The following is a 20,541-nucleotide window of genomic DNA, read 5'->3' as shown; positions in this document are numbered from 1 at the left end:
AGAAGTCTGAAAGAAATGACCAAGCCATATCTTAATACAGCGTTTCTTTGGGGAGAAAATTATGAGGTGACATTTTAGTATGAGTACTAATAGGAATATTTAACCCTAAGTCATTTCTTCCAGGTTAGAGAGAATCATTTCTCTGTTCAAGGACTCCAGCTTCATGTAGAGGCATCCTAAAGCTGGGTAGGAATCTTCCCTAGGTGGCTCGGCCCAGTGCTCTCCATCCCTGAGGGATGCCTATCATTTGAAAGCACCCTAAGTGTGTTATCTGGGATTGCATAACAAATTACCCCAAAATGTGGTTCCTTGAAACAGCAAATATTTGTGATTTCATATAGTTTCCTAGGGCCAGGAATCTGGGAGTGACTTAGCTGGATGGTTCTGCCTCAGAGTTTCTTTGGACGTTGCAGTTAAACTGGCAGGACTGCAACCCATGAAGATTTGATTAGAACTGCAGATCACGTTTCACATGACTGTTGGCAGGAGGGTTCAGTTCCTTGCCACGTGAACTTCTTCATAGCGCTGCTCAGGACATGTCTTGCCCCAGAGTGAATGAATCAAGAAAGCAAATCAGAGAGGGAGAGAGAAAGAGAGAGAAAAGAAGTATATGGAAGCCACAGTCTTTTTATAACCTAATCTTTTTTTTTTTTTAAAGATTTTATTTATTTATTTATTTGACAGAGAGAGAATGAGAGACAGAGAGCACGAGATGGAAGAGGGTCAGAGGGAGAAGCAGACTCCCCGCCGAGCAGGGAGCCCGATGCGGGACTCGATCCCGGGACTCCAGGATCATGACCTGAGCCGAAGGCAGTCGCTCAACCAACCGAGCCACCCAGGCGCCTTTTATAACCTAATCTTAGAAGTGCTAGCCCATCACTTTTTGCCATACTCTATATGCTAGAAGGGAGTCACTAAATTCAGTCCACACTTAGAGGAAGGAAAAGCTCCACCTCTTGAGGAGATGTGTATCAAAGAATTTGTGGGTAAATTTTAAAATTCACCACAATGGACTCTTGCTCCCACCCTCCCTTGTCAACTTTGGCTCTGAGGCAGTAGTAAAGAGTCAACTTTTATCCTAGGGAGAAAGTCTTTTATTTAAGCTTTCCGGTTTCTTTCCTCTGAGTCTTGTTCTTCATTACGCCCTTTTGTTTGTCAAAGAGTGGGATCAAGGATTTCCAGTACATTGTTGGCACTTCATTGGCTGTGAGGGATAATGTTGACTACTTCTCTCCCTTTCTCCATCTCAAAGAGCAGGAGGGTCCTCTGGGAGCCATTCAGGGAACCTGGAGCAGGCAGGAACAAAGAGACAAATGGCTACAGGGACCAAAAAAGCCCCAAAGAGTGTGTTTATGCATATCAAGTATATGGCTATCCTGGACATTTCTTTGGCCTTCCCAAACCACTTGTAACAACTGCCTTCACATTAGACCCACCGCAAGCCCGTGCCTGCATGCTTCTCTGTGACACAGCTGCCCATCAGAGATGCACTTGAGAGTCATTGTAATGACATTTCACCTGGATTAAAGGGTTGGGAGAAGACATATACACACAATGTGATTGATTCCCTCCTTATCCTAGGCTAACCTTTCTCTAATCCCAAAGCCAAAATAAAACAAAACAAAAAACTTCATGAACCAACCCTTCTTCTGATACTTATGGAAGAAAAACAAATCCTCAGCGGAAAGAATATAAACTCAGAAACCCCAAAAGACTTCTTTATTCTTGCCACAGGGTTCCCTGGAGGGAACCTAAAGGGGCCCAATTAATATTTCCGCTCGAATAATCAGGATGTGGGAAGCCAGGGACATCCCCCAGAGGACAAGGTTATCATAAGCCATTTCAGGACACTTCAAAATACCGGTCTGGCCCTGCCCTTTTGTCTACACAACCATTGAAAAGGCAAGAAACACTTCCAGGGCCCACTAAACTGATGTGGATCATGCAGTTTTTAAGGAGAGATGCGGACTAGGCAGTCACCGAGGGTGAGAAGGATGGAAGACCCTTGTCCCCCTCCTGTGAGTCAACCAGGGTCTCCCCTTACCAACACCCACTCCGCCGCCACCCGCCCTTGTCTCTGGCCTGTTCTTTGCCTTTTAGCAGATCGGGAAACGCCAACACCTGGCGCAGTGCACCTTGGGAGAGGCTCAGGGGTCCGGTGCCCTCAGGGCCCGTGATCCCGGGGCCGCTGCCCCGCCTTGCGAACCGTCCCAGAAAGTCCGAGAGCACCAGGTGTTTCTGTTCGTTCTGGGTCTCGCCCAGCCTGGCACGGCAGGCGGCAGGCGGCAGGGTTATTTTGCTTTCATAAGCCACATTATGTAAGATCTGGAACAGTGACGCTGAGCCAACTTAGGGGTCACAACAGAAGGGGAGGAGAAGAACAAAGAAATGGAGAGAGAATGAGGAAAGAGCAAGAAGGGAGAAAGAGAAGAGAGAGAGGACAAAGGGATGGGAGGGTGGAGACAGAGGGAGGCCGTTTAATTTTGACCGCCTGTTCATATGTTCTTGGTCTCCAGTGACAGCGTATGCTACCTGTGAAGTTCTCCCCGCCTCATTTTAGCTGTGTCAGAGGCCTCCCTGGGTTTGCAATCTGCGGAGGATCTCGCTGAGGGCCAGCTGCCTGCAGGCGTCACCCCGGGGCCCACTGGTGTCTCCGTTGGAGGCCGCAGCCCCTGGCACAGCGGAGCACCGATTGTTCTTGTGGGAATACACACAGGGGTGACCTTGTCTCCATTCCTGAGCCTCCATCACCGTGCCATGCTTGCTGGCGAGTGGGGAAGCTCCAAAGGGAGCTGGAGACCTGACGCATTCCTCCTTTGTTGTATTTCAGAAGGTGATAGCCCACTCCCAGGAACTTGGATAGACAGGAAGAGCAGGTGCCAAAGTTAGGGTAAAGGGTTCTGAATTTACACCCACAAAACATCATTTTGAATTAATTCAGAGCTCTCTACCCTATCTTTGGCACCTGAAGTCTATCCAGTATCTGGGAAAATACCCAATCAATGTTTTCGAACGAGTAGATGAGTTCTTATGGATCTGAGCTGCTCATCTTTCTTCCTCTTCTACCTTTTGAGCATCTGCTTTAAAAAATTATAAACTCTACAAAAATCTATCAGGGATGCCTGGGTGGCTCAGTCGGTTAAGGGGCTGCCTTCGGTTCAGGTCATGATCCCCGGGTCCTGGGATCGAGCCCCGTGTCGGGCTCCCTGCTCGGCGGGAAGCCTGCTTCTCCCTTTCCCACTCCCGCTGCTTGTGTTCCCTGTCTCTCTGACAAATAAATAAATAAAAATCTTAAAAAAAAAAAAATGCTGTACCAGGAAAGACTTTATCTGTAAAGATAAAGATGAAGATAAAGATTTTACCCTACATGGGTAATTACTGCATGTCAGGTGCTATTGACTCATTTCACTGTACAACAGCCATCTGTAGCGGCCTTACTCTTATTACTCCCATTTTACAGAGAAGAAGGCTGAGGTACTGAAAGATGAAGTGACTGGCCAAGGGCCGCACACTAGTAAGAAGCAGAGTCAGGACCTGACCCCAAGCAACCTAATTCCACAGTTTGCCAGGGCTCAGTGTGTTTGCTCATCTTGAACGTGGCAGTGAGAACTGGCCCGTGGCTGTGAGGACAGAGTCAGTTGAAAGTTCTCTGAAACTTGTGCAGTGTGGCATCAAGGTACATTTCTTAGACAAGAGATACAAGAGTCACAGGTCCCTTACTTTTCGTCTTACCTTTTTTTTGTGACATGGCCACAGTTTTGTTTGAGAGCTGGTGTTCTCGGTGCCTGCTCCTTTGTCTTCATGTCTCCCAGGAGAGAGCATTTCTGAAGCCGATAAGGTGTTTGCCTTCCTGACGCTTTCTTCTTCTCCCTTACAAAGTGCAATCTCCCAATGTATATCTTTATTTTAACACTGACTGGGAAGCAACCTGGCACTGGGATGGAGAGAGGAGGGGACAGAGAAAGATCCTGAAGGGAATATGTCATATCCACTTAGCTGTCTTGTGTGGTCTGAAAAGACTGAAGTGTAACAATGACGACTCAGTTGTGTTCTTCATAGAATTTTATTTTTATTTTTTTAAAAGATTTTTATTTATTTATTTGACAGAGACAGCAAGAGAGGGAACACAAGCAGGAGGAATGGGAGAGGGAGAAGCAGGCTTCCCACTGAGCAGGGAGCCCGATGCAGGACTCGATCCCAAGACCCTGGGATCGTGACCTGAGCAGAAGATAGACGCTTAACGACTGAGCCACCCAGGCACCCCTGTTGTGTTCTTCAGCAACTGCAACCAGGGGCTAAAATGACCCCATGCATGAAGAAGGAAAACCAGCAGCGTGCATTTTCCACTATGATTCTCACAGTTAACTTGGTTCCTCACATCTAGATATTAGGAGGTGGTCCTACTAGCAGGCAACCTCTTGCATTCTTAGGATATCCCTAAAAGGCAGGTGGAAAGGAAGTTCAGTGAAGAAAGGAACATGGAAAGTAAGTGTGATGTCCCCGAGGTCCCTCAGAGGATGCTTTCTAGATGTGGAAGTGGCAAATTACTTTACAGTGGGTGTAGTCTTTGACCATATAAACGTTGCTCTTCCAAAAAGGCAAAGGACTTACTTGCATGCTGTTTGTTTTTAATCGGCAGGGAGACATTAGTCTAAGCTATAACTAACTTTTCACTTCTGTGCCACCTTTTCCTCAAATTTTGCAACCATATACAAGATGGTCTTCTAAAATTCCAAACTAACCAAAGGGTTCTGTGCTCCTAGCACTATTGTCTTCTCACAACTGCGGTAATGGGGACAAATTGTAAACTTACAGAGTCAGGGACCTCACCCTAAAGCTAACTACATAGTAATCTCCAGAGGAGGGAGAGGAGTATATATTTGTAAGAACCATCCCAAATCGACCTCAGGAAATACCTATTGGCTTTAGAGGGCTGAGCAAAGCCATGACTTGGGTCTCCAGGGACCTGAGTTCACTCTCTACCTGGCATCAGTTTACTTGAATTCAGCAAGATTAATTGTCCATTCTCGTAAAGTCAAGCTTACAATACCTCAAGCTGCACAAGGGGGTTTGTCGCTACAAAGCCTAGTCTGCTTCCACAGGCATTGATGATTCTGGACCCTATTTTGAACTGATTATCCTACACTAATTCCATCAAGCCCACATCTCTATTTTTCTCAAACCAGCTGGAATTTCAAACCTTAGCCTTTATCACAAAGTCTCTCATGTCCGCACTCTCCGCACATCCCCTAGTGTGGACCCATTCATTCCCCCCTTTCTCCACGTCTGACCCTTCCACTGGGCTCTCTGATACTAGTCCTAACTTATTCTCTGCATCGGCCCTCCAGCTCATTGCCTTGACCAAAACCTTCAGGACAATGCTTTCCTTCTGGGCCAATTGGATGTATGAATCCAGAACTCTGGATTTGCAGATACCTCTGTGTGTTCTTGGCCCCTCCTTATCTCCCACGTCTCACATCCTTTCCTTTTCTGTCTCCCTCACTGGCTCCTCCCCGCCTTGACTGGCTTCAACCTCTGCGTTTTAGAGAGTTTCTAGGGCTCTGTCCTAGACTTTTGAAACGTACATCTCCGCCCAGGTAACCCTCAGCCTCTGTGCCCCAATTTTTCTCTCCTCTGGGCTCTAGACTTCTGTATCCAACTCCATACTTGATAACTCAGTTGGCTGGCTACTAGGAACCTAAAACTTATAAATGACCAGTATGAAGCTCTTTATTTCAAAGCACCCTTTCCAAGACTCTTCCTCCCCATCTCTCTGGCACCATCCATTCTTGCCCCAAACCTAGTCATTAATTTTTATTCTTCCTTTTCACTCATGACATGCTCTCTTCCAGTCTTATCCCTCAGCAAATCTGTACTTTTTATTTACAAATATATTTCGAATCCTTCCATTATTATTCACCTCCCTCCACCATCACATTCCCAGCCCGAATCATTACATCTCTTACTTGTCCTTCAACTTTAGCCTCGCAAATGGCCTCTCTCCTTCAACTCTGAGCTCCAAGTAATTTATTTCCCAACAGCAACCAGAGTAATCTTTCAAAAACCTAAATCAGATGATGTCCTATCTCTTCTAAAACTTTTCAAATGGTTTCCCATTGCTGTTGCAATGAAATGTGAGCTCCATTCTGCTGTCTGTTAGGCTCTGCATTGATCCGCGCTCTTTCTGCTCTTCTGATTTCATTTCAGGCCAGAGTGCCCTTCCTCCCTGTGTTCAGTCCTACTGTTCCACTCTCTGGTCTGTGAACACACCAAGATGGTGATCGTTGAGTGTGTTATTTCCTCAGTCAGAAAAGCATCTTCCCCATTTCCAAGCAGAGCTGTCTGATCCTCCGGGTCTCAGCTCACTGCCACCTTTCCAGAGAAGGCTTCACTGACTGCACTCTCTAAAGCCTCACTCTGTCCTCTGTTTATTCCATCATGTCAGTCTTAGGGTTTCTTTCATCATAAGTATCATAGTCAGCATAACATTACCAATCTATTGTACCAATCTACCAAGCTAATCTATTTGTGCATTCATTATCTGTATTCCTTGCAATAATAAGTGTTATTCAATTATACTTCAATATGATGTACTAGAAAGATTTGGGGATGTGGAATTTGATGGAAGATTAATTGTCGGTCCCATTATTTAACTATTTTGTGATATTGTGATTTACTCTCTCTCTCTGTGCCTTATTTTTCTCATCAGTAGAATGGGATTAACAGAGCATTAAAAGGTTATTGTTAGGATTAACGATACAACATCCATAGAGTGCTAAGCAGAGTTTTTCCTGCTACTACATATTGGTCATGGTATTTCTAAAGATGCTCACTTTCCTATAATTGCATCCCAAGTAAAATCTTTTAAGAATTATTTAAGATGTCTTCATAGAAATGTCCCATTTTTATGATATGAATCAAGGAAATGCTGTGGGCACCTTCATCACACAAACCAGTAGAATCAACATGAGTAGAATGGCCATCATCCTCAGAGACCGGGGAAGGAAGGCAAAGCTTCCTGGGTCCACATGGTGAAACATTGCCCCCAGATAAGCCCAGGAGACCCAGCAGAGACAAGGTAATGTTTTCAAGTAACTCTATGTCTGCTCTGGGCTATGAGGCTCAGAAATAAAGCTGGTCATTGGAGCCTAGGTTGTTTAGTGATTTGTTCACAAGTTTGGATTGCTTTCTTTACTCCTAGGAGCTAAGCTAGGTAGAGACAATATCCCTTCTATTTCATCTAAATTCTGACTTTCTCCCACCTCTTTTAGACCATGTCTATGTGGAAGTCAACTTTTGCATAAAAGTAAAAATAAACACTAGACTTAAAACCAGAAGTCTTGGGTCTGGGCACTGGTTCTGTCAGATATAGCATAGAAAGAGATTCTGGACCTTTCTGGCAGGTTGGGGGAATCACTGGCAGTCTTGTAGACATTGCTAGTGGAAGTATGAATTAGGACATCCTTTTGAGAGGGCAGTTTGGCAGTTTAAATCATTATTTCTAATGCACATATCCTTTGGACACCCAGCATTCTCTTTCTAGGAATGTACATGCTTCCATATGTGCCTAAAGACATGTACAGGAAGGATCATTGCCCCATTGTTTATATTAGCAAACTATTGGAACCAATTGGTTAGAAAAATATGGCCCACCCATATATATTATGCAGTTGTTAACAAGAATGAAGGAGGTCTATTTGTACGGATAGGGAAATAGGAGCTATATTGTTAAGTGAAAAAGCAAGGTGCAAAATAGCATACTGTATTCTACCATTTGTGTGTGTGTGTGCATGTAACAGACACACTCACAGACACACAAATTTATACGTTTATATTTATAAACTATTCCTGGAAAAACTTACAAGTACTAATGGTAGTGACTTAACTTGAGACAGGGGTAGGAAAGAATTGCTTTTGGTTGTTTTTCCCCACAGTTTGGGGTTTTAAAAAAATCATGCATTTGTGATCTTTCGAGAAAAATAGTCTGTACTTTTTAGCGTCATGGCACTGAGTCTACAACACTTAGTGAAGGAGAGGTGTCTAATCCTATTATCTTTGGGCAAGTCACTTAATCTTGCTGAGATTTTTCATCACCTATAACATGATTGTAATGATGTACAGCCCTCAGGATTAAGTCAGGCCACCATGTGGACGTGCCAAAGCACACTAGTAGGGAACACAGCAAATGTCTAACGATTGCTTGTCAGGCCCGCCCTCTGTCCACCCGCACCATAGGTAGAGCCATGGGCACATCATCTCCCATGGATTGGGTTTCCTTTCTTAGGCCAGGAAAGTTGCTGTGGATGCCATAGCTATTTAAATCAACTGACCTTTCCTGCTAAGGCTCCAGGACATCTCTATCTTAGGCTGGGGATGACTAAGGTTGCTGATGACGGAGGTTGCTGGGGATGTGTTAGGAGGTGGGGCAGGGGTGGGGCCGTGCCTTCCTCAGACCCATATGACCTACTGGCTCTCATGCTCTGTAAATTTCTCTTGATAGAGACACCTGCCAGCCAGACTGGTAATCTCTGAAAAGATAGAAATAGTAGAGCTCATGGCTCCAATTCCCATCCTCTCCTTGGCCTGAAGTCTTTCTCCCTGTTGCCAGAGTTTTAATTTCCTTTCTCCATTGTTGCCTTGTGGCTGCCTCAAGCCCTCTCCTGAGGGTATGGAGCTTTGTCAGAGCAGCAGGGTTGGACCTGCAGACTTTCTGGAGAACAAATGCCTTGATCTAGAGAAACAGACAGGGACATTTCATTTTCTTCTTAAGAGACGACAGATGTTGGCGGGGATGTGGAGAAAGGGGAACCCTCCTACACTGTTGGTGGGAATGCAAGCTGGTGCAACCCCTCTGGAAAACAGTATGGAGGTTCCTCAAACAGTTGAAATTAGAGCTACCGTTCGATCCAGCAATTGCACTACTGGGTCTTTACCACAAAGACACAAATGTAGGGACCCGAAGGGGTACATGTACCCCAATGTTTATAGCGGCAATGTCCACCATAGCCAAACTGTGGAAAGAGCCAAGATGCCCATCGACAGATGAATGGCTAAAGAAGAAGTGGTATATATACACAATGGAATATTATGCAGCCATCAAAAGGAATGAGATCTTGCCATTTGCAACGACGTGGATAGAACTGGAGGGTGTTATGCTGAGTGAAATAAGTCAATCAGAGAAAGACATGTATCACATGACCTCACTGATATGAGGAATTCTTAATCTCAGGAAACAAACTGAGTGTTACTGGAGTGGTTGGGGGTGGGAGGGATGGGGTGGCTGGGTGATAGACATTGGGGAGGGTATGTGCTACGGTGAGCGCTGTGAATTGTGCAAGACTGTTGAATCACAGTTCTGTACTTCTGAAACAAATAACGCAACATATTTTAAGAAAAAAGAAAAAGAAGAAGATAACAGGAGAGGAAGAAAAGGGGAGTATGTCAGAGGGGGAGACGAACCATGAGAGATGATGGACTCTGAAAAACAAACTGAGGGTTCTAGAGGGGAGGGGGGTAGGGGGATGGGTTAGCCTGGTGATGGGTATTGAGGAGGGCACGTTCTGCATGGAGCACTGGGTGTTATGAACAAACAATGAATCATGGAACACTGCACCAAAAACTAATGATGTAATATATGGTGATTAACATAACAATAAAAAAAAATTTGTACTTTCCTAATGATGATGTCAAACAAAAAAAAAAAAAAGAGACACTGTCAGGATTCCATTGTCCTGCTGGGTCCCTTCAAGCCAAGTGACCCCACCAAGGGAAGTCATGTGATTTAACCACCCCCCACCTCAATTTCCATCAGATCTACTTGCTCCCATGCCCATCTTACAACCTAAAAAAGCAGTGTGCTTGCTAACTCCAGAGAGTAAACCCATTCCTCTCACACCACCACCACCTACTAGAAAACTCTTGGAGTTAAGCTGACCATGCTCAAGGTTGAAAACCTGACATGGTTTCCACAAAGCTTTGCACAAATACCATTATGGTATGAGAAACAATTTATAGAGGTTCATTTGATCCTTTTAGCTTTTATTTATAAAAAGCTTTTACAAACTGTTAGTTTTATGTATCAACTCGGCTGAGCCATGGTGCCCAGATAGCTGGTCAACCTTATTCTGGATGTTTCTGTGAAGGTATTTTTGGATGAAGTTAACATTTAAATTGGTGGACTTTGAGTAAAGTTTACCCTCATCCAATCAGATGATGGCTTTTAATGGAACAAAGCCTGGCTTTCTCTGAGCAAGAAGTAATTCTGCTTTGACTCAAATTGCGACTCTGCCTGAATCTCCAACCTGCAGGCCTACGCCATCAGGTTTTAGACTCGCTAAGCCTGCATAATAGTGTGAGCCATTTCCTTAAAATAAATCTACCCTTTCTTCTCCATTTTCCTCCTTCCCTCTCTCTCCCTGTCTCTGTCTCTCTTTCCTCTCTCTCTCCATTTGTATTTACAATTTTCTCCTATGAGCAAATAAAACCCAATTAGATAGTTTTTATCAACATCTTACCAAAGTCAACACAAAGAAAGGCATGCTTTGATAAACTTGGAAAAAAATATGTTAGATGTGAAAATTAAATGGTGGAACAAAAGTTGATTTTCCTAGATTTTCTAAGTGTTGAATCGTGAAAATATATTACTTTATAATAAAAACATTTAACATTCATTTCTTAATAGGGAAGCTTATGTTATGACAAAACAGAATTTTGAATTCAAAGTAAAACAAAACTAAAGAAAAAAAAAACAGCCCTGTATTTGCTCTACAAATCTAGCTTTAAATCAAATAGCCCAAGGCTCTCTTTCTACCAGATTCTACCCCTAAGATCCTCCATCTGAGAGTCTTGCCATTGCTCCCATGTTCCTGATTTGGCAGTCTGCAAAGGCTACTTGCCAAGCTTGAGCTGGGCAAGCACTTGGTTGCAGCTAGTTTCCATCTGATTCTCACTGCTATGGGAGAGGTAGGTTATTCTTACATAATAGATCAAGAAGCTGAGATTCCAGGAAGTAATGTGATTTGCTTAAGGCCACACAGCTAGTTAAGAGGCAGAGGCAGGGGGCGCCTGGGTGGCCCAGTTGTTAAGCGTCTGCCTACGGCTCAGGTCATGATCCCAGGGTCCTGGGATCGAGCCCCGCATCGGGCTCCCTGCTCAGCGGGAAGCCTGCTTCTCCCTCTCCCGCTCCCCCTGCTTGTGTTCCCTCTCTCGCTGTGTCTCTCTCTGTCAAATAAAATCTTTAAAAAAAAAAAAAAAAGAGGCAGAGGCAGAATTTGAACCCTAGTTTCCTAACTCCATCCCCAGTGCTCTGGCCTCTGTATCATGGCTGTATTTCCCTGGATCCTAGGAGATATGGGAAAAGGCAACAACATGAGTCTGGTTCATTCTAGATCAGCTTTTGTATTGATGGGGATGGGATGTTAAAAAATGCATATGATCAGAATTTTTCATACCACCTCCTGGGGCTCATCTTCCCCACCTCACCAAGTCTCCATGCTCTACGCTACAAGAGCTCCAAAGGAAGGCCAGTTCACCCCTCAGACCCAGGAGGGGCTGTAGGCCCTGATCCTCTTTGGCTTGTGCCTCAGCCCCTTTCTGGCCTCCATGGTGGCCGGGTAGGTCCTTTTTATTCTCCCTTTACCATCGTTTTCACACTGGAGAAAACCATCTTCCTACCCTGCCTCCTTTAGAGGCTGGGAGCAAGGTGAGGACTTCTGTGGACATTGAAAGGAAGGGGTGGGGTGAGGGAATGGGAGGGAAGTAGAGGGGTGGGGCACCGTGGAGGTAGCTTGGGAGAGTGGAGTAAAGGTTGCTGAGGGACGCAAGGGAGAAGTGGTCAAGAGCACAGAGTCTCTGGAGCAAGATTATGTGTGTTCAAATCCCAGTTCTTCTCTTGACTGTCTCTGTGTGACCTCAGCCGAATTACTTTGCCTGTCAGAATATCTATGTCTAGGGCTGATGCAAAACTTACAGGAATTAATGGATGTACAAGTACAAAGTTCCTGCTATATGTGCTGTGTATTTGCTTTCATGATCCCCAAACCAGCTGCGTGACTCACTTCCTTTTTCTGACCTTCATTTCTTCTCACTGGTAAATTAAGGGGGTTTTGGATTAGGTGATCCAGATTCCTTTCTAACTTTCAAGTTCTAGGCTTCTGACCTCTTTTTAGTCATTGGAAAATACTCTCAGGTTTCTATCCAGTGCTGGCTCTATGTAGAGTCCTTTGAATGACCATTTAAATAAAATGTCATTTCAATAAAAGTCACTTAAAGGATCACACTACCCTCCTTTACTCAGCATCTACCATGATAACTTTGTGTCTTTGGACATGACAAATGTTTTGAGTTTTAAGATTTTCTAGTTGAAGTTCAAATTCTCTGGGAGATCCTAAAAGCCAAAAAGATTGAAGGACCCTAACGGCCAAAAGGGAGAACAGGCACCCTGGGAGGTGAGTGGCAGAGGGTCATGGCTACAGCCTGCCCCAATCTAACATCCCCGCTCGATTGGCCCCTGCAGTCCAACCAGCTACTTCCTTTGCCTAGACAGGCCTCCCTTCCTCCCTTGCACCGTGTTGTTAAGCCACTGCCCTTTTGTTCCTTCACTGACAGACGTTAGGAAAGGATGGTCAATCCCAGCTGCCTACACTCCCTGGCCATCTGCCTCATGTCCCCATCCTCCCTGGCCTCTCTAAGGAGCTCCACCCACTTGACTCTTTCTCAAAATGCTCCTCCCACTTTAGAGTCAGTGACTGACAGTCCTATCTCTTCTTCAGCTCTTTTTCTGTCCCCCTTGGACTTTCAGACAGCCTCTAACTCTGCTGGAGCTGAGACTCGGACAAGCCGGGCCCTTGGGGGTGGTCAGGCTCAGGGCACTGCCTTGGGGAATAGAATCCTCAGACAGTCAGCCCTCACTACTCCGTTTCCAGGGTGTGTGCCTCTCTTCTTTTCCCCAAGCTCCTTCCTCTCTCCCCTCACCCCCCCGAAAGGTCCCCCCCCTCCAACCCTTGCCTGGTTTTGAAACAAATGTTCCGGGAGCTGCCCAGGCAGGTTCAAAACAAGCAGCTGCCAGAGCCCTGCCCTTCCCCCCTGCACAACTTGCTGGTGCTATAAGTAGACTGGGATCTATAGCTCTCAACACTGGAGTCAAGTTGCAGGTGCTCTCCTCTAGTGGACTGTCCTTCTGCCCTGTGTGCTTTTTGCTGAGGGGGATTTGAGGCCCCGTGGAGCCCCTGGCTCCATTCCACATTTCCCTGTGTCTTTGGGGACGGACGCTCTGTCTGATGGCCGGCTGTTCCTGGCACGTGCCCTGGGCCCGGTGGTCCCCAGGGAACTTGGAGCGACCAGCCAATCTCTTACATTTCCAAAGCCAGGTGAGGCTGAGACCTTTCAGGCATCTTGTTCTTTCCCCCAAATGAGCCTCTCTAGACCCCCATGTGTGCTTTAGACTGCATTCGTCAGCATGGAACCTGACTGCAAGCTTAACCTAAAAGAGGTTTATGTTTCTCACACAACAAGAAGTCAGAGGTAGGTGCCTGGGCTCTGCAACAGCTCCAGGATGTAAATAATGTAGCAAACTCCTTTTAGACAGTTTTTGCCTCTCCAGGATTATTTCTGCATTCTAAGCAAGAAAAAGGAGCAGAGGTGAAGGGCAAAAGGCCAATGTGGCCCTTATGAGCGACCCTGGCTGCTTTAACAGGCTCTCCTGCAAACAGGCTCGGCTTGCATCTCACCGGCCAGCACCTGGCTGCCCCTATGTGCAGAGGGGCCTGGGAGAGTTTTAAATGAATTCGGACACCTAGCACCAAGTCAGGGTTCTCTTAGTGAAAAAGAAAGGGGAAATGAATATTGTGTATGTGGCTAGCCCTGTCTGCCATAACGGGTGAGCCCCCCCTCAAGGGCCCCCGTTCAAGTTCACAAACATTTCCCGCTGTCCTGCCATAGATCGCATGCCGGTTAAGAGTCTGGATTCTGGAGTCAGAAGCATATGTGTTCAAATCCCTGTTGTGTATTCACTGGTATTATGGGCTTGATCAAGTCACTCAGCGCCTCAGTTATCATACGTGCAAAGTAGGGGTAATAATTGTTCCTACTTTTAGGGCTGTGGTCAGGATGAAATGATTTAATAGATAGCCCATGGCACATAATAACTCAACAAATTGTTAGCTATTGTTATTTGATTGCTGCACAGATCATATTGAATTATATTTTAATGCATCATTTAAAAGATTGTGAGCCTGCTGAGCAAGGATGCTGCCTTTTCCTCTTCTCTGCTTTTAAGTATGAAAACAGCTATTTTCACTAAACAACTGATCCATAAATTCACTTGCTTTGTCAAAGTTAAAAATACTACAGAGAAGGCTAAAGGTACCTTTGACAGCCCCATCGCTTCACCATCCCTCTCCCCAATCCCTAGAAGTGAACACTGATCACTTTGTTTTTCCTTCAGACCTTTCCTTATACATTTCCTATATGCATGTGTACCCACGGAAAATATGGAGGTTTTTTTTTAATATTTCATTTGTACCTTATGATATGGGTCAACCTTCAACTTCCTTTTTCTTTTGTTTTCAACCCAACCATGTATCTTGGCAATCTATTCTTTTATTATCTGTAGCTTTCCCAAATTGTCTTTTATTTTCCTTTGCCAAATTGCTCTGTGGTATTTCCTAATATGGATATATAATACTATATAGTTTATTTAGCCAATCCCTATTAATTGACACATAGGTCATATCCAACTCAGGCTGTTGAAAACAGTGATGCAAAGCTTATCCTATGCATATGCCTTTTTTGCACATGTGGACACCATAAAATGAAATTTCTGGGCTTTAGGATGTGGGCATTTTAAACCTTTAAGATACTGCCAGGTAACTCTCGCTCCCTTACAGAGATAGTTGTATCAAGAATGTGGTTTTTTTCATCTTCAACTCCGGTCTACCTTTGGGTCTAGCACAGCCTAAGCTCAACAAACTTTTGTTGAATTGCATGCTCCACCAAGATTTTGTGTGGAGATTACACAGAGAAGGTGATATATTTGGAGCCCTCCTTAGACACATGACCTTAGATAATTCTTTCTGTTGAGTCTAATATTCTCTCCTCTCTCTCTCTCTCTCTCTCTCTCTCTAATGTTACACTTTGGTTCTTTTCTACTTCTAAGAACCAGGGAGAACAAGACTAATTCCCATTTCACATGATGTGCCTGGCCTATATCAAACTATAATTCTTGCTTCCTCACTCCACTGTTCCCATTTCAAATTTTTCAGGGTTTTTGTGAAGATAAATGAGATAATATTTGTGAAAGTAGCAGGAGTTCTTTTCAAGGCTGGAATGTAAGTGTGGCAACGATATGTCCTACATTTCTTAGAACAGATTGATTTTTATCTGATGAACTTGCATTTCCCATTCTTTAAGCTTTTGAATATGGAATACATCCACGTGGCTGAAAAATCCAGAAGTCCAAAAAGGCACACATTGAAAAGTCTTGCTCCCACCCTGATTCCCCATCTTTCCAGTTACTGACTCTGCTATCCATGCCCCCGGGTAACCACTTTCATTAATTTCTTAGGTATTATTCTATAATTTCTTAACTACTTACATATGTAAAAATAAGAACGTTTCCCCACTGCGTGCCCTCTCATACTGTCCCTCCCTTCTTTCCGTTCATGTTGTATCTTCGAGATATTTCCATCTAAGAACATAGAGTGCTTTGCAATGATTACTTTTGACTCTTTCTATCACAGAAATTTAAAACTTGGTGTATAAAAAAAAAGAAATTTAAGATTTTATTTATTTATTTGATTTTAGAAAGAGAGAGAGAGAAAGCCGGGGGTGCGGGGCGGGGAGGGAAGCAGAGAGAGAGAGAGAATCTCAAGGATACTCCATGCTGAGTGGAGAGCCCGGCTTGGGGAGGGATCTCACGACCCTGAGATCATGGCCTGAGCCGAAACCAAGAGTCCGATGTTTAACCGATTGAGCCACCCAGGTGACCCAAAACTCAGTGTATAGAAAATTTAACCTCTCATATAACCTCCACTCAGCTTCAGTAATTGGTAATTTGCCTATTTTTAAATCGATTCTTCTACTTTAAAAATTTTTGTTGTAGGATTTTAACACAAATCCCTTACAGCATGTCATATTGCCATTTTTGTTTTTCTTTATTATTTTTACTGGATACACAGATACTCTGATATAAATATATGTACCATAACGCATTTTAGCAGCCCTCCATTGATGGATATTGAAGTCGTTTCCATAGTATAGTTCTTTTTAATAAAAGGGAACTGCTATAAATGTATGGATACAGGCTACTTAAGAATTTCATATAAACAAATTCACTAATCAGAAAAAGAAATCCTTGGGGCGCCTGGGTGGCTCAGTCGATAAGCGTCTGCCTTCGGCTCAGGTCATGGTCCCAGGGTCCCGGGATCGAGCCCCACATCGGGCTCCTTGCTCGGCGGAGAGCCTGCTTCTCCCTCTCCCACTCCCCCTGCTTGTGCTCCCTCTCTCGCTGTGCCTCTCTGTCAAAAAAATAAATAAAATCTTAAAAAAAAAGAAAAAGGAAAGAAAGGAAAAGAAATCCTTGATCACTCAGTTTGGAGTTCATAAAATATAATCACTGAAGGACCCGAGCTGCAGCTGTGGAGGCTCCGATGTGGGAAACTAGGAACAGCCCTTTTCCTATTGCTTCTCTCAAAATGCTGTAAGAGCTTTGGTTTTAAGTACCTGCCTATATTAATATTCTCCTCACATTATCATGATTAAGAAAGCTATGAATTTCCTGAATCCCATCTTTTGTTTTTTCTTTGCAAGGCCTTTCTCGGCTTACCCAGATTTGGTCCAGAGTTTCTCAATCTCAGCACCATTGACATCGGCCTGGATAATTTTTTGCTTTGCGGGGCTGTCCTGTGCATTGCAGGATGCTAAGCAGCACACCTGGTCCCTATCTCTTAGATGTCAGTAGCACTCTGCTCCCCCAGTTCCATTGTGACAATCAAAAACATCTCCAGACATTGCCAAATGTCTCCTGGGGAACAGTCTCCCCACCTTGACAACTATGGCTTTGGACTTAGGGCAAAAGGAGGAAAAATGGATAAGAAGGCCAGTAGCAGACATAGAAACACCTCATGGTCTACTAGTTAATATCTAAAGAAGAAGAGCAATTGGACTGAATTATGACTCAGTTTCATTTTCTATTCCAGAGCCAATTGCTTATCTGTTTATTTAACCAAGAAGTTCTAATTTACTAATTTAAACAAGGTTTGGGAATAGAAGTAGAAGCAGAAGGCTAATGAATGAATTTGTTAATCCCTGTTTCCAGACTGTGACCTTGATTGATAATATTTCTCAGCAGTGACATATCTCAAGTACTCTTTATCTTTTTACCTCTGATAAGTCATATTTTGTGCATTTATTTTGTGATTCAATGCCTTGTTTTCCATTAAATGTCTCATAGTTAACTCGATGAAGTTGAAACATTTTTTTTTTTTATATGTGACATGTATTTGTATCCAAGTCTTGGTTAATTTCTGCATCAAAAGCTCTGTTTCAATCTCAGGTCTCTGTGGCTCTCAGAATGTGTATTCAGTTTTAGACTTGGCCACTAACTTCATATGAGAAAGTGGAAGAGGAGAATGAGGGAGTCTCCTTCATCCTCTTTTTTGAGAAACAACTTGTCTTCTTTGCAAGGGGAGAATGGAACTGAATTTTCCCAGTTTACATTCTAAACACTGAATGTTTAGAATGTAAACATGCTGTCAGATGCCTAGAAATCCTGCCTAGGTATGAAGGATCAGGTCCCTTGCCTCCTCTTCTGTGAGGTTCTTGCACCTGCTAAGCAAAATGGTCTGTCTCATCCTCTCTGCTCTGACAGTGTTTTAAAACTGCCTGAGATCATGGCAAAGTGGGGACACATGTTCCCCTTTAACCTGGACCCTCCGTTTGGTTATGAGCACCTGAAGAGCATGAACTCATTTATAGAAATCCCTGTAATCCTCAATATCCATTATCTTATTTGGCACAACTAGTTGTCAAATAAACCTCAGTTTGGTTTGAATTGGTTAAATAATTGAACCCCTTCTTCTCAAAAGTTCTGACTGCTTGACAAATATTTATTGGTTACTCCTTTTGGAGTTTATGCCTTTGGAATATTCCCTCCATGCCCTGGGGTAAGCACTGCTGTGTTGCATTCAGTGTCATCATCATCCTCATCGTCTGCAGCATCATCATCATCATCACTGTTAATAAATGCCTCTTAGGGACGCCGGGGGAGCTCAGTCAGTTAAGCGTCTGCCTTCAGCTCAGGTCCTGATCCTGGGCTCCTGGGATCGAGCCCCACATCAGGTTCCCTGCTCAGCAGGGCACCTGCTTCTTCCTCTCCCTCTGCCGCTCCCCCTGCTTATACTTTCTCTCTCTCTATCAAATCTTAAAAAAATTATAAAATAAATGCCTCTTACATGCCGGACATTTTGCACATAATCTCATCTGAAATTTTGTAATTGCATTGCAAAGTAGGCATTCTCATACCCATTCTTCTGATGAATTAGAAAACTAAAGCTCAGAGAGGTTGACAAACTTACCCAAGATCACCCACCTCATAAGTGGGGTAAGCTAGAATACAATTTGGATCTTTGACTGCTAAATGCCTGCTCATTCCATTGCGTCATTTCACTATGGGATAGAAGGGAGTGTCTGGCGAAGGCCCAGTGTGGAGTAAAAGCTTTGGTCAAAGACATTCTTATTTTCCTTCCTTATAGGACATTCAGAACCTTGGTGATCCCTCAGACTTCTCCTCCACAGGTGTGTCCTTTATCTGTTACGGTTGGAAAGACATGGGTCACCTGCACAGAGGCTTAGTTTATTTTCAGTAATGTGGGGATCAACAGGAAGGGTCATCTGGGGTACTGAGAACCCTCCAGCATGCTGATCTCATTTCCTCCTGTCCTGTAGGTCATAGCTCCAGCATTGTGCAAGGAGAAGTATGAGCAGCATGGAAGGCAACATCTGAGGCAAAGCCGGCAAGAGAAGTTGAGGTGCGGCAGACCCTGAGAACATCAAAGCCCTATTGAGGCCTTTCTATGCCCACTGCTCGGTGACCTCTTGAGCAAATTTTTTTTTTTTTTCATTTTCCCACTCCTTTGCTCCTTTGGATAGGAGGACTATGTCACTTATTATCCAAACAAAGATTATTTTGAAAAAAGAGCACTGTTAATAATACACAGGGATATCAGAACTCTCCTGGGGACACCAGGATGCATGGTCTCCCTATCTGGAAGTCCTATTTCCATAACATTTCAGAAACCCAGAGGTGAGTGTCCTTGTCACCTTTAAACACAGAGAACACATCTGTCCAGGCTGGCTAGAAAACCCCATAAGGCAGTCAAAACAGATGGGGCCTTTTCCGAGTTGCATGACCTCCACTCCGCCACACTGAACTCAGTGTTCTCATGTATATAATGGGCATGATGGTGTTTATCTTAAGGGGGTTACATGGAATAAATAAGATGTCATACGTACTATGTCTGGTGCCCAGTAGTGTCTTTCTCAGAGGGGTTGGGGCCCCTGGTGGCTGGTGGGGGCAGGGGGACCAGTAAACATTCGGTCCAAGTTCAAGGGGAACTTTGGAAAACTTGAGAGATGATCTGAATTTCAGGCTCCTGTGCTTTGAGGGTTCTTGGCTCACTCTTAGTTGATGGAAGTGGAGCCCACTCATTTTTACTGGTTAAGAACTAGGCATCCACTAACTGGGAATGAGGAGGGAACGGAAGAAGAGAAGAAAGAGCTTCAAGAACTGCTCCTGCTGCCCCGGAGACAAGGCGGGGAAGGCTCAGGGGAGGCGTGGACACAGTCCCACCTGGGTCAGTGTGGAGAGACTATGGAAGCTAATCTTGGTTGCTGTGTTGGCAGTTTCCAGCAGAATAAAAAAAGAACTAAAGGAAAGAGTTGAGATCCTAAACATGGGCTGGAAAAGTCCTCAGTTTTGACCTCTTACCTGTTTTCTTGGGCCTGGCAATAGGCTTGCAATCTCCTGATTGGGCAATGATCCTTCAGGCATCCAAGGTCAGGGAGCATTTTCCAAGACCAATTAGAGTTTCAGAGAGACAGTCTGCGCAGAGCTTCCCTGTTAAAATGGCCTCCACCTTAGGCTTCCTTGTTCTTCGGGAAGGAGAGGAGTGCGGGGACCCCGCTAGCCTGAGACCTACCAGCTTTGCTTAGAAAGTAAGACCGGTAAGCCCGATGCTTGCGTGGGTCAGTCCTGACTTTGTTAGTTATGCTGGAACAGCTAGAAGATGGGCCATGTGACGTCTGTTCCCTGAGACTAACTGGAGAACACCAAGTAAATAACAGTCAGGAATTCCAGGGAAAGGGGCAAGGACACAGGTGACTCGGGTTATAGGCTTTCAGAACAGCCCGGCATGCAGCTGGGCCCGGCCTGGTGCCCAGGGGCGGGCAGATTGTCACGCGTTCTCCTCATCTTCCCTACTTTTGAGCCCCTCTGCAAAGGGCTGGTGTTGTCTCTCTTTTTCTGCCCTCCAGGCTTCTCTGCTC

At 44.5% G+C, this 20,541-nt stretch overlaps 1 long non-coding RNA gene across 1 annotated transcript; it reads right to left on the bottom strand.

Annotated features, from left to right (window-relative positions):
• Nucleotides 1–820: 820 nt before the first annotated feature.
• LOC113933423 lies at nt 821–20,286 on the bottom strand. Its single transcript, XR_003523339.2, has 3 exons — nt 19,985–20,286; nt 3,733–3,934; nt 821–1,286 (listed from the first exon to the last, which is right to left on the bottom strand). It is a non-coding gene; the product is annotated as an uncharacterized LOC113933423 (long non-coding RNA).
• Nucleotides 20,287–20,541: the final 255 nt, after the last annotated feature.

Source organism: Zalophus californianus, chromosome 10 (assembly GCF_009762305.2).
Source record: "Zalophus californianus isolate mZalCal1 chromosome 10, mZalCal1.pri.v2, whole genome shotgun sequence".
Classification (NCBI taxonomy): domain Eukaryota; kingdom Metazoa; phylum Chordata; class Mammalia; order Carnivora; family Otariidae; genus Zalophus; species Zalophus californianus.
This window is presented reverse-complemented; position numbering and strand designations above follow the sequence as displayed.